Source organism: Peromyscus eremicus, chromosome 4, assembly GCF_949786415.1.
Source record: "Peromyscus eremicus chromosome 4, PerEre_H2_v1, whole genome shotgun sequence".
NCBI classification, from domain to species: Eukaryota; Metazoa; Chordata; class Mammalia; order Rodentia; family Cricetidae; genus Peromyscus; species Peromyscus eremicus.
This window is the reverse complement of record NC_081419.1, coordinates 152988401-153002981: the sequence shown is the minus strand read 5'-3', so window position 1 is coordinate 153002981 and position 14581 is coordinate 152988401. Positions and strand designations below refer to the sequence as shown.

The 14581-nt window shown below is 38.9% G+C and overlaps 2 pseudogenes; one reads left to right on the top strand and one right to left on the bottom strand.

The window, feature by feature from the left end:
* Positions 1-536: 536 nt before the first annotated feature.
* On the bottom strand, positions 537-1583 carry LOC131908814 (high mobility group protein B1-like; annotated as a pseudogene).
* An 11218-nt stretch (positions 1584-12801) lies between these two features.
* LOC131907930 (small ribosomal subunit protein eS4-like) lies at positions 12802-13453 on the top strand (annotated as a pseudogene).
* Positions 13454-14581: the final 1128 nt, after the last annotated feature.

Below are 14581 nucleotides of genomic sequence, written 5' to 3'. Positions count from 1 at the left end.
GTCAAAGAAAAAATGATGTTTGCTTTGGAAATGTCCTTGAAGGCAGCAGCTTCTAATATGTCCTGAATGATGAACTTTTTAAAATTTATTTATTTTTATTTTGTGTATATGAGTGTTTTGCCTGAATGTATGTAACATGCAAACTATACTTAGAAGGATAGACAGATGTGTACCTGGTGCCTAGGGAGACCAGGAAAAAATATCAGATCCCCTTGAACTGGAGTTATGGGTAATTGTGAGTTGCCATTTTTGGTACTAGAAACAAACCTGGGCCATCTACAAAAGAAATAAGTGCCCTTAACCACTGTAACCATTTATCTATCCCTCAGTGATGAACTTCTTTTTTTTTTTTTTACTAATAAAAAAAAATTGTATTTACTTAGAAGCATTCAGAATGTTAACAAAACAGCTGCAATTTTTTTTTGCAATTACAGAGTGGTATTCAGTTAACAGAACAACAATTATCTTTGTATAAGCTGCATCAGAGACAACTGAAGATGAAAAAAAAACAAAAACAAAAAAATAAAAACAAAAAAAAAACCTACTGTCCCCATATATAACTAATTTGTGCTGTGCACCAACAAGAACCTGCTTTAAATTTCCATGCCAATTTACAACCCCCAGACTGTACCAGGCAAGGTTAGTGGCTATTGAGAATACCACCAGGACAGGGCTATCTAAAGACACATTCGGTAGTGTGTTAACTATACAAAAAAAGACACTGTACAGTTTAAAAACAAATCTTACACAGCCTTACATTTCAATTTTTTTCTTTAAAAGGAGTGAGTTGTGTACAGGGGGGTTAAATGCTTTATAGACAAGAAAAAAAACTGCGCTAGAACCAACTTATTCATCATCATCATCTTCTTCTTCATCTTCGTCTTCCTCTTCTTCCTCATCCTCTTCATCCTCCTCCTCATCTTCCTCTTCCTTCTTTTTCTTGCTCTTTTCAGCCTTGACGACCCCCTTCTTCGCCGCATCAGGTTTTCCTTTAGCTCTGTAGGCAGCGATATCCTTCTCGTACTTCTCCTTCAGCTTGGCAGCCTTCTTCTCGTAGGGCTGCTTGTCGTCCGCAGCGGTATTGTTCCACATCTCCCCCAGCTTCTTCGCCACGTCCCTGATGGACAAGCCGGGGTGCTCTCCTTTGATTTTGGGGCGATACTCAGAACAGAACAAGAAGAAGGCCGAAGGAGGCCTCTTGGGTGCATTGGGGTCCTTGAACTTCTTTTGGTCTCCCCTTTGGGGGGGATGTAGGTTTTCATTTCTCTCTCATAACGAGCCTTGTCAGCCTTTGCCATGTCTTCAAATTTCCCCTTTTCTTTAGCAGACATGGTCTTCCACCTTTCTGAGCACTTCTTCGAGAACTCTGAGAAGTTGACAGAGGCATCCGGGTGCTTCTTCTTGTGTTCCTCCTGGCAAGTTTGCACAAAGAATGCGTATGAGGACATTTTGCCTCTCGGCTTCTTAGGATCTCCTTTGCCCATGTTTAGTTGATTTTCCTCCGCGAGGCACAGAGTCGCCCAGTGCCCGTCCGGCACGCGCTTGCCCCGGCGCTGTCTCTATGGAGCTCAATGTACTGCAATGGCTGTCCTGATGAACTTCTTAATGACTTTGTCCTTGGCACATACCAGGCACAGTTGATATGATGACTAGTTCCCCTGGCTGCAGCCCTTTTGGGCAACACTATTGTTTCCTCTTCCTCCTCCTCCTCCTCCTCCTCCTCCTCCTCCTCCTCCTCTTCCTCCTCCTCCTCCTTCTTCTCCTCCTCCTTCTCCTCCACCACCACCACCTCCTCCTCCTTCCCCTCCTCCACCACCACCACCTCCTCCTCTCCTCCTTCTCCTTTCCCTCCTCCTCTTCCTCCTCCTCCTTCTCTTCTCCTTCTTTTTCTTCTTCTTTGGTCATCTTGGAGCCAGAACCCAAAAAGCCATAAAAGTAAATTTTAATACCCAAGATTTTGTAGTTCTGATTTAGATTTATTATTCATCAGTTGAACTTAGACAGGCAACTTAATTATTTTTTCCAAAAGCATGAAAAAATTACTAATCCCAAATCTGTATTTTTTTTTGTATTTTTAATGTTATGACTCTTCTTAGAACAAGGTAGAAAATTAACATCTTAAAGACAGCATAATTTAATTCTTACATGTTAAAGACAGAGAGGCTAATATGATTGTTTATAAGGCTTAAGACTCAAATAGACACCCAGTAAAAGCATGAAGTAAAAATGCAAAGCTAATCATATATACTTAGGTAATATCTAATTCCTATTTGAAGCTAGATAGCAGAGTAGGGAGCTGCCTTTACTGATGACAAGATGGAAATATCTTCCTCAATGTGACTTTAGGCCAAAGCTTTTTACTCTTTTAGTTTATAGTAAAGCTAAATTATATTTCCTATGCTTGCTGTGCATCTAAAGGAAAGACAAAGGGAAGGAAATAAAAGACTGTAGATTCCTGAGTAACACATCATCTACCCACCTAATGCAATCCTATCTAGTGTAAGGTTTAAAAACACAGACACATACAGCAGTTGGGTTTTTAACCTCTCATGAAATGAAATGCATTGAGTCTAAATTCACCTATTTTGACCTTAAAAGTCATAGAAGTCAGCCTGGCAGTGGTGGTATATGCCTTTAATCCCAGCACTGGGGAGGCAGAGACAGGCAGATCTCTGAGTTCAAGGCCAGACTGGTCTACAGAGCCAGTTCCAGGACAGCCAGGGAATACACAGAGAGACCCTGTCTTGGAAAGAAAAAGTTATGGAAATCATAGAAAAAAAGTTATAGAATTTTTCTCAGAGCATTGTAGAGGAAGAAATCAGCAGAGTTCCCCTTTTTTCTATGCTATTAGCTTTACTAAATGCAAAGAAGTAGGATGTGATTGCATACAATGTTGTAGAATATTCCTTTATGTGTGAAGATATGTCACTGTGAGTGGTTTAATGTAGCTAGAGTTTTCCTGCCTGGCCCACAGTCAGGACAAATCTCTCTCACCTGCCAGTCCCACAGCCGCTCAAACCCAACCAAGTAAACACAGAGACTTATATTGGTTACAAACTGTATGGCCGTGGCAGGCTTCTTGCTAACTGTTCTTACAGCTTAAATTAATCCATTTCTATTAATCTATACCTTGCCACATGGCTCGTGGCTTACCGGCATCTTCACATGCTGTTTGTCATCGTGGCGGCTGGCAGTGTCTCTCTGACTCAGCCTTCCACTTCCCAGCTATATTCTCCTCCTTGTCCCGCCTACACTTCCTGCCTAGCCAATGGCCAATCAGTGTTTTATTTATTGACCAATAAGCAACACATTTGCCATACAGAACATCCCACAGCACTTCCCCCCCCCTTTTTTTTCAAAAAGGAAGGTTTTAACCTTAACAAAATAAAATTACATATAATTTGGGAATTTGGGCATAGCTTCTCTTACTACTTCCTGCTGGAGGGGGGCGCTGTATCTTATGGGGAAACAAAGAAAATTTTAGAATTATGGAATAGTCCATGAGGCTGTATCGTCTGAGCCAGTTGCCTTGAAACCATTCTGGATGTTGGATCATCTGGGCCATGGTGTCATCGGAGACCTTTCAGGGGGTCTTGGCTGGTCAAACCTGATGTATCTTAATCTTGAACAAATCCATAGCCTCTGGCTTTCTGTGGGAACAAAAGCAGATACTCTTTTCCAAAGCAACATATCCTTATATCCAAATTTTGAAGTCAAGATATCTTTAAAATATATATTTTGGCGTAACTCAACAGCTTTTACAATCAAATGTTTTTCTGCAGTTAAAAATCCCAAAGACAACACAATCCAGATTCTCTGTGTAATATTCATCTTTACGTGGCTTATTTTTTTATATTAATTTTACTGTCTCTTTAAAGACTTTATTTTTTAAAACTATGTATTTGTTTATATAACTGTATATATCACCTTTTTTGTCTCTTTCAAGCCTACGTATATTTTACACACATTGTAAACTATTACATCTGAATCTGTCTTATTGTGAATCTATTGCTTTAAACTGCAGCAGCTGTGGCTGCTGGCTCCGCCCACCTCAGCTTCCCAACATGGCCATGGTTTACCGCCAGCTCTGGGAGCTATCGTAGGTCTATGCTTTTAGCCAAGCAGGGTGTAGCCCAGAAACTTCTTTTTTTGTGGCTAAATCCACCACACAGCTTAATGTGCCACTTGCAGAGGCCTCATTCCCGCCATACTGCAGGTCGAACCCACAAGCAGCTCAAACGCAGCTGCCACTCATTTGAGAGAGACAATTAGGAAGCTGTTTGTAGCTCCGTTTTAGAATCTTTTTTCTCAGGTTTTAGGTGGAAACTCTTGCCACCACGTTGGACGCCATTTGTAGATGTAACCAACTGTCTTATTAAATAAGATACACAGAGCGCCCAACGTGACAAGAATCCATTAAAAACCGCTTAACTTGGCTTGGCGGCAGGTCCGATTTCCCGCCAGGGCGGCCGGCTCCCTAGCCCGGGCCCAGGTCGGCTTGGCCTCAGGCGGACCAACCTTGAGTTACTTGCTTAAAGCCAGTGCTACAAACAACTCAGGCCTGCCCTGCCGAACAGGGCCCCTGCCTGTAAAGCCAACGCACGTGGTTGGAGCTTAAGGTAGCCAGAGCCGAGGCTTGACTAAGCTCAAGTGGGAACACGTGGCTAGATTCAAGCTCTTAGGCAGAACTTGCGGCTACGGTTCTTGCGTGCTCTCTCTCTCTCTCTCTCTCTCTGTCTCTCTCTCTCTCTCTCTTTCTCTCTCTGGACTCACATCTCGGACACTAGGTGGCTGTTTTGAAATTCCCTCGGATTGGTACTGTTCTACGAGGACTTGGTAAGTCACTTAACTATCAGATATTTTAAAGGAAACTATTTAAAAGAAAAATTTTTTTCCACATTAAAAAAAATGGGTTTTCTGTGTACATTGGAAGAAAATTGGGCTTTGTTTGCAATTTTAGACAGTCTGACAATGGAACAGCTATATGAGAAGATTAATGTTGATCGAATTATGCATTTTATTACTATGCTTATCCTCATTTTACTATTTAAAAAGATAGTCAATTTAAGTGCCAGGGTGACAGCTTTAGAAAAACCTGTTAAACCTGTAAAAACTCAGATAGAAGAAACTAACAGTGAAGTTGCTTTAAGATTGGATCATAGGGTTACAGAAAGAAAGCCTGTTTTCACACAGTCACCCTTAGTTTGTCCAGTAACCGTACAGCAGTTGCCTGATCAAATGACTACACAAAATATGTGGGCTCCAATTGAAATGTTAGATTTATGAATGTTTAAGGAGGCAATAGTATCTTATGGCATGCATTCCCCATATGTAAAGCAAATGTTAAACTCTTGGTCAACATATAGTAGGATTGTACCACAGGACTGGCGGGAGCTGGCACAAGCTGTTTTTGAACCGAGTCAAAGCGGCTAACTTGGTTCAAGGATGAAACTAAAAACATAGAAAAACAATGGAGGGATAAAGGAGTACAAGTCTGCCAGGATCAGCTTATTGGAGAAGGTCAATATGCTTCAGCACAAACACAATGTTTATATGATGTCTAAACCCTAATTTTATGTCGAACAGCAGCCTTGAATGCATGGGACAGAGTTGAGGAAGCAGGAAAAAAAACCTGAGTCATTTACAAAGGTTATACAAGGCCCAAAAGAATCTTTCACAGATTTTTTACAAAGACTGGCTTCAGCAGTAAAGAGAATGGTCCCGGATTCAGAAGCTAGTAAGATAATAATTGAATCTTTGGCCTTTGAGAATGCAAATGCAGCATGCAAAACAATAATCAGGCCGTTAAAGGCAAGATCTGCACCTTTGGAAGATTGGATTAGAGACACAGTTAATGTTGAAGCTCATGACCATGATGATACGTGGGTAGGAGAAGCAATTTCAAAAGGTTTGAGGAATGTTAGATGTTTTGGATGTGGAAAACAAGGACATTTGAAAAGGGACTGTAAACAGGTCATTCCTAGAAACAATGTTTCTTCAAGGAACAATGGCAACAGAATGCCCCTTCCTTCTGGAGTATGCAGAAAGTGTGGTAAGGGAAAACACTGGACCAACAAATGTACATCAACAAGGGACCGACAGGGTAATCCTTTGCTTCAGTCTTCAGGAAACTCCCAGAGGGGCCTCATGCAGGCCCCAATAGCAAATCCCCAATAGCAAATTTCCTGCAGTCATAGAGGAAACTCCTACCCAGAGCAATTAAATAACCAAATGCCTATTAGAATAAGTCATGCTGGTCAGGATGATGAAACAGAGAGAATAGAAAATTCAGGAGCAAATATAAAGAAAATTTTTTGGCAAACTTCTATTAATGAACAAAGACCAAAATTATCGATAAAAATAAATGGTGTTTTGTTGTCTGGTCTGGTAGACACAGGTGCGGACGTTACCATAATTGCACCAGAATTTTGGCATCCAACTTGGCCTCTTCAGGAGGTAAATGTTCAACTGTTAGAAATTGGGACATTATCTCAGGTGAAACAGAGTGCAAGATGGCTCGAGTGTATAGGTCCAGAAGGACAGAGAGGAAAATTAAAACCATATGTAGCTAACATAGCTATGAACCTGTGGGGTCGAGACTTGTTGCAACAATGGAATACTCAGATTAACATCCCTCCAATCTCAGAAACAAATCATAAACTAGCACATGTTTCTGAGAAAAATATTAGAAGGCAATATTCTGAATGGTCACCAGCCATCCATATTATACAAGAACAGGGCACAACAACTGATGATCTTCCAAAGACACCAACAGCTCTACCTTTAAAATGGTCAACAGACAAGCCTGTATGGGTCCAGCAATGGCCTTTAACAACAGAGAAACTACAGACTTTAGAAGAGCTGGTAGAAGAACAGTTAAATGCTCAGGATATTGAGGAATCAACCAGCCCTTGGAATTCTCCTGTATTTGTTATTAAGAAGAAATCTGGTAAATGGAGAATGGTAACAGACCTTAGAGCAATTAACAAAGTAATTCAACCAATGGGCTCTCTACAATCTGGAATTCCTTTGCCTACTCTGTTACCAAAAGGATGGCCTCTCATAGTTATTGATTTAAAAGACTGTTTCTTTTCAATACCCTTACCAGAAAAAGACAGAGAAAGATTTGCTTTCACAGTGCCTACTTATAATAATTCTCAACTGGTTAAAAGATTTCAATGGAGGGTCCTCCCACAGGGAATGTTGAATAGCCCAACTCTGTGCCAATATTTTGTACAGCAGCCATTGGAAGTGATACGTAAAAAATTTCCTAAATCTATAATTTATCATTATATGGATGATATTTTACTAGCTGACTCAAATGCAGATACTTTAGAAAGAATGTTTGAAGAGGTAAAGAAAATTTTGCCTTGCTGGAGATTACAAATTGCTCCTGAAAAGATACAAAGAGGATATTCTATTAATTATTTAGGATATAAAATAGAGCTACAAAAAATTAGACCCCAAAAGGTGCAAATTAGGAGAGATAGACTACAGACTCTTAATGACTTTCAAAGATTATTTGGAGATATTTCTCATCTATGAACTGTTGTTGGGGTAAAAAATGATGAACTGCATAATTTGTTCAAAACCTTAGAAGGTGACAAGGACTTAAATAGTCCAAGAGAATTATCACCTGAAGCTCAGAAAGAATTGGCCTTGGTAGAAAAGAAAGTACATGAAGGGCACGTGGATCGTATTGATCCAAAGCTGGATTGCATTTTGGTTATTTTACCTTCTAGGCATTCTCCTACAGGAATATTAATGCAGAGGGAAGATATTATATTAGAATGGATATTTTTACCAAATAAACCAAACAAAAAATTAAAAACTTATGTGGAAAAAATCTCTGACTTGATTTGGAAAGGAAAATTGAGACTTCGTCAATTAGCAGGAATAGACCCAGCAGAAATTGTCATACCTTTAACTAAGGAGGACATTGAAAAATTATGGACAGAAAGTGAACCTTGGCAAAGAGCTTGAAGTAATTTTTTGGGAGAAATTAACAGCAAATATCCCAAAAGCGATAGAATTGATCTTATAAAGAGAGCTGATTGGATCTTGCCTCGAATTGTATGGGAAAAGCCCATATCTGGAGTTCGTACATTTTATACAGATGCCAACAAACAAGGAAAGGCAGGTTACAAATCAGAAAATTTAAGTAAAATGGTTCAAAGTCCTTATAATTCAGTTCAAAAATCAGAATTATATGCTATTCTGTTGGTATTAATGATTTTTCAGAACCTCTCAACATAGTAACTGACTCTCAGTATGCTGAAAGAGTAGTATTACATATTGAGACTGCAGAATTTATCCCTGATGCTTCAGAATTAACTTCACTGTTTATTAAATTACAAGACACAATCAGGAAAAGGAGTCATCCTTTATATATAACTCACATTCGATCCCATACTGGTCTGCTAGGCCCTCTAGTACAAGGCAATGATGAGATTGATAAATTATTGATAGGAAATGTGCTGGAGGCCTCAGAATTTCATAAAAAACCATCATGTCAATAGTAAAGGTTTTAAAAAGGATTTTTCCATAACCTGGCAACAAGCCAAAGAAATAGTAAAGAAATGTCCTACTTGTTCCTTCTACAATCAAACACCATTACCAGCAGGATGTAACCCAAAGGGTACTCAGAGGAATGAAATCTGGCAGATGGATGTGTTTCACTTTGCAGAATTTGGAAAACTGAAATATGTACACCACACTATCGATACTTATTCAGGATTTCAATGGGCAACTGCTTTGAGTTCTGAAAAAGCTGATTCTGTAATCACTCATTTGCTAGAAGTTATGGCCATCATGGGTATACCTGCACAAATCAAAACTGACAATGCTCCATCATATGTCTCTGTTAAATTGAAACAGTTTTTTGCTTATTACAGTATAAAGCATATTACAGGCATACCACATAATCCTACAGGTCAAGCAGTTATAGAAAGATCAAACAGAACTCTAAAGGATATGCTAAATAAACAGAAAGGGGTAACAAAAACCCCCAGAAATAGACTGCATAATGCTCTATTAACTTTGAATTTTCTTAATGCCAATGAGAAAGGAACAACAACTGCAGAGAGACATTGGATAATAGAAAAAACTACAGAATTAAATCAGCCTATATACTTTAAGGATGTGCTGACCTCAGAATGGAAACCAGGGTATGTGTTACATTGGGGACGAGGTTTTGCTTTTGTTTCTACAGGAGAAGATAAGCTGTGGGTACCATCAAAATTGATAAAGGTTCGATTTGAACAAGAGAAACCTCTTAATTAGAGGAGGTGATAGCTCATCAACCAACATGAACATCCAATTTAAACTAACTTATACCAGTAACACATGTCTTTTCATTTAATCAGATAATAACTTGCCAAAAAGGAACATCCCCAAAATTAGTCTTGGGGAAAGGTTTTTGTTTTTGTCTTTTAGGAGAATGAAGGTTAAGGAATCTGAAGAACACTGGACAAATGAGACAACTGAAGAAAAGGGACAAATCATCTATCCCAGGAAGCAGAGTGAAATGGCGTATGGGTATATATTATCTAAAAAATTTTATGTCTTCCTAAATGTTTGTTTCTGCTTTTCTCTAAAGATTTAACACTATTGGTCTTCTAATAGTCCCAGTCCAATTAAAATTTAAAGCTGACTTTGGAGTTGGAGAATGGCTCTCTCCTTCTTTAAACTCAAGCATGTTGTTAAAAGGAAAATGCAATCTCCCTGTATCATGCCAGAATAAAAGAGCCATCTTCTGCTATGAGACAGGAGAAAAGCCAAATTAATTAAGGGACTATTCTATTACTAATCTCAACTCTTTGATTCTATTCTGATTCTTTAAACTTTTCTTAAAGTATAAATTTTATATCAAAACTTACAAGATTAATATATATAGATATATAGATATATATCTACATTTTAAACTTTGTTAAGATATGAATGGTCATATAGAGTACTAATTAATTCTAGAAAAAAGACTTCAATTAGCTGCCTATATATGTCTTTGTGTTCGAGTCTCTTATCAGTTTTCTGCAGGAAATCACAGCCAGGCCTAACATCAACTGAAGTGTCCAGGAAGAAGATGGGGCCCCACAACAACAACAATTCCACATGGACAATGATAACATCACTAAGCTGACAAACATCATATACAGATCAGCTTTGAACTACAAAGTGCTTAGAGCAATTTTGAGAGAGCTAGCTGAGATGATCCAGTCTCAAAGACTACTTGAATAAGGATTTGAGGTAAACCCTGAACTTTGGCATTATACACAGACTGGATAATGAAGGATATAGTTACCTTTCCTAGAATTTGACAATTAACCTAAAATTTTTCTTTTCAGGATAAAGATACCTTCGCCCATACACAGCAGGAAGCAATTTTAAGAATACGACGCCCACATTCCCAAAGAGGTGGTATGGGGCGGGTGGTTTTTTTTGGTCTTTTAATGGATTTTGGGTCTGGAATAATTTTCATTGATTAAGGGGGTTGGTTACAAGTTGTTGTCAAGGATGAGGAAAAGGGCTAAGCAAAGGAGATTAGATTTAAGGTTCTTGTTTAAAAAAAAGGAAAAGAAAAAGACAATTACTAGTTTTAAATACTTTACATTGGATTGGATTGTTTTATATTGTATACAAATTATATATATTGAAACTGATATTGTTAGAAAATGCTATATGTATATTTCTAATTGTACTTATATCGTTCATTTAACAATGCAATTTTCTGATCCTTGAATGTTATTATTAACAACTATTAGGATATAAAGAAATGAAAGTTAGTAGTTAGACATTACAATAGAACTTGTAGTCATATTAGATATGTTTTAAAAATTGAGCAGATATATTTTAGATAGGTCATCTTCAAACCCTTCAGAGAACTACAGAATATGGCCTTTAAAATGTTTTAATAACTTAGAAAATTTTTCTTTTTTGTTATGACTATGAGACATGTCGGCTCCTGGCAGTACCAATCTACTTCAGAGAAAATATGGGCATTGAAGAAACTGCTTATGGAGTTAACTTTCATTGTGGCAAAAGTTAGCCACTGGACAACAAAGTATCCTCGAATCAACTGCTGACAAAATGGACAGACAGGACATGAAACAAAGGACTACTGATTCTTGCCTAAACAATCATGGTTATGGCTTTATCAAAAGGCATCTTCTGAGGCCAGGACAATATGGCACCATCCCTGATGTGGCCTTCGCAACTCGGAAAAGGTACAGTGCCCTTTTCTTCGAAGGCAGCTGAACAGTGGGCTGATGGCTTCTGATGTGCAATGGAACAGCAGCTGAAACAGTTATTCTTGAAGAGTAACTAAGCTCACGCCTCTCAATAGTAGACTGGCATTTGATAGAGGGATGTGGAGAAGAACGGGATGCTGAGATGAAGCCATATGTACACAGCCAAGAAGAATGGACAGCTGAATTAAAAAACCATCAACAATTTCCAGAATTTAAAATCCTGAATCATGACATGACACTAGTGGAATTCAGGTGTTTCTGGTATATGGACTGCTCTCACCCAATGTGAGGTTGAACTGTTGACCTTGTGTACATCCTACTTCACAAATGAGTCTGTCAGATATGCTAAGCCTATAGACTGAAGATGATGCCCCAGCATTGCGGAGAAACCTCAGGTGACTGTCCAGGCAGCTGGCTGTTTCTGTCAACTCACAAATTTTTTGGAAGTTGCTTGCATGCACTTTCTGTTTTTATTTTTGTTAGCTAATACTATTTCCTTCTTGGGTCTCTGAGGGAGTTGAAGATTAGTTAGTTATAGTTAAAGGTTAGTTAGTTATAGTTGAAGATTAATTAGGATAGAAAGTGAATTAGATACATTTTGGACTTAACAAAATAGGATAATGAAATTATTATCTCTGAATTTGTCAAATACAAATGGACTAGACATTGTTTAGACATTTATTATTTGTATATATTATATATAGTTATTGTACTTTTGTATGTAGTTTTTCTTTTGTTAGTTATAACCTTTTTCTTTTTTTTTCCTTTTTATTAAAATAGAAAAGGGGAAATGTGGTGGTATTTTACTTGTACTGAAATGTGATTTTAATTGTATGTTAATAAATAAAGTTGCCTGGGGGTCAGAGTTTTAGAGCCATAGCAAGTGCGTGGCGGTGGTGGCGCACGCCTTTAAGGACCTGGAGGGCGGTACATACAGGCAGTGACAAGGCAGTCACATGTTTAGGTTTACAACCAATGAGAAGGCAGAACAGCTAGACTATATAAAGACATACACACAGGAAGTAGGTCCCTTTCGGAGAGCTCTCTTGACTGAAGAGGATCGCTGAAGCAGGAAGGGTGAGGCTCTTAGCTCTGACCTCTTGGCTTTCTTCTCTGAATCGGCTCTGTGTATCTTATTTAATAAGATGGTTGGTTACATCTACAGTTTAATGAAAAGCTGAACAGCCAATAGCTAGGCAAGATATTCGGGACAGAGAGGATGCTGGGAAGAAGAAAGGAGACACCATGAGATGCAGAGCTAGCAGTATGGGCACTATGGAGATGAGGTATTAGAGCCACGAGGGAGAAAGTAAATTAATAATGGGTTAATTTAAGTTATAAGAGCTAGTTAGAAATAAGCCAAAGCTATCAGCTGAGCTTTCATAATTAATAAGTCTCTGTGTGGTTATTTGGGAGTTGGCTAGTGGAACAGAAAAATCCGCTTACAAGACCCTGTCTTAAAAACAAAACAAAATAATAATAATCAGAATAATATGATATGATGAAAACAGAGAAGACAGGCAGGAAAGAAAGGGAACAAGTGTAGGCATGGTTCATGCTCCCAAGAGACATCACAGTTCCAAAACATTGGATACTGAATAAACAGACCTTCGTGTTTACTCCTCGTCCATCCACTGGTTCGCACAAGCTGAAAGAATCTCTACCTTTTATCATTTTCCTAAGGAACAGACTTATGTGCCTTGACAGGAGAGGAAGTAAAAAAATTTTGCTTAATTTTCATTAAGATTGTTGGCAAAGTCAGGATTGATATAACATACCATACTGGGTTCTTAGATGTCATGAGCATTGACAAGACTGGAGAGAACTTCTGTCTGATCTATGACACCAACGGGCACTTAAGGGCAAGTTTTTCAAAGTAAGAAAGATCTTTGTGGGCACAAAAATAATTTCATATATGGTGACCCATGATGTTCAAACCATTTGCTACCTTGACCCCCTCATCAAGTTGAATGATACCATTCAGTCTGATTTGGAGACAAGCAAGATAACTGACTTCATCAAATTTGACACTACTAACCTGTGTGTGGTGACTGGGAATGCTAACTTGGGAAGAATTGGTGTTATCGTCAACAGAGAGGAAGATCCAGGCCCTTCTGATGTGGTTCACATTGAGAGATGACAATGGTAACAGCTTTGTTATTAGACTCTCCAGCATTTTTGTTACTGGTAAAGGTAAGAAACTGTAGTGGGTTTTTTTGTTTGTTTTGGTTTTGGTTTGGTTTGGTTTGGTTGTTTTTTGGGGTTTGTTTGTTTGTTTGTTTGTTTCTCTGTGTAGCTTTGGAGCCTGTCCTGGAACTCACTTTGTAGACCAGGCTGGCCTTGAACTCACAGAGATCTACCTGCCTCTGCCTCCCAGAGTGCTGGGATTAAAGGTGTGAACCACCACCGCCCGGCTTGTAGTTGTTTTTTTAATAACTCTTTTGGCTCTTTACTCTTTGTAGGGCCTACCACCCAGGTCCTAAATAAATCACATGGAGGATTATTCTTTTTTATGAGTACCCAGCCTTAGCTTGGCTGTTTCTAGCCAGCTTTTCTTAACTTAAATTATCCCATCTATCTTTTGCCTCTGGGTTTTTATCTTTCTCTATTTCTGTATACCTTTCTTTACTTCTTACTCTGTGGCTTTCTGTGTAGCTGGGTGGCTGGCCTCCAATGTCCTTCTCTCCTTTTTTTTCTTGCCCCTTGATCTCTCCTCCCAGATTTCTTCTCCTATTTATCCTCTCTGCCTGCCAGCCCCACCTATCCTTTCTCCTGCCTTGCTATTGTTCATTCAGCTTTTTATTAGACCAATCAGGTGTTTTAGACAGGCAAAGTAACACAGCTTCACAGAGTTAAACAAATGCAACTGTGGTGATATATTGTGTACCCTAATAAACTTGTCTGAAAATCAGAGGACAGAGCCAGCCACTAGATTAGACATAGAGGTCAAGCAGTGGTGGCATACACCCTTACTCCTATCACTTGGGAGGCAGAGATCCATTTGGATCTCTGTGAGTTCAAGGCCACACTGTAAACAGAGCCAGGCAGTGGTGGCATACACCTTTAATCCCAGTACTGGGAAGCACACATGCCTTTAATCCCAGGAAGTAATATAGCAGGGCAGAGAATGGTATAAGGTGTGAGGAAACAGGAACTCACTCTTTTTAGACTAAGGATTTCATAGAGGTAAGAACAAGTGGCTGGCTGCTCTGCTTCTCTGATCTTTCAGCCTTCACCCTGATATCCGGCTCTGGTTTTTTATTCAAAGACCATCTAAAATTCAAACAACATTTGGCATCCAATGTGTGGGGCACTAATTCACAAAAAAGTCACTT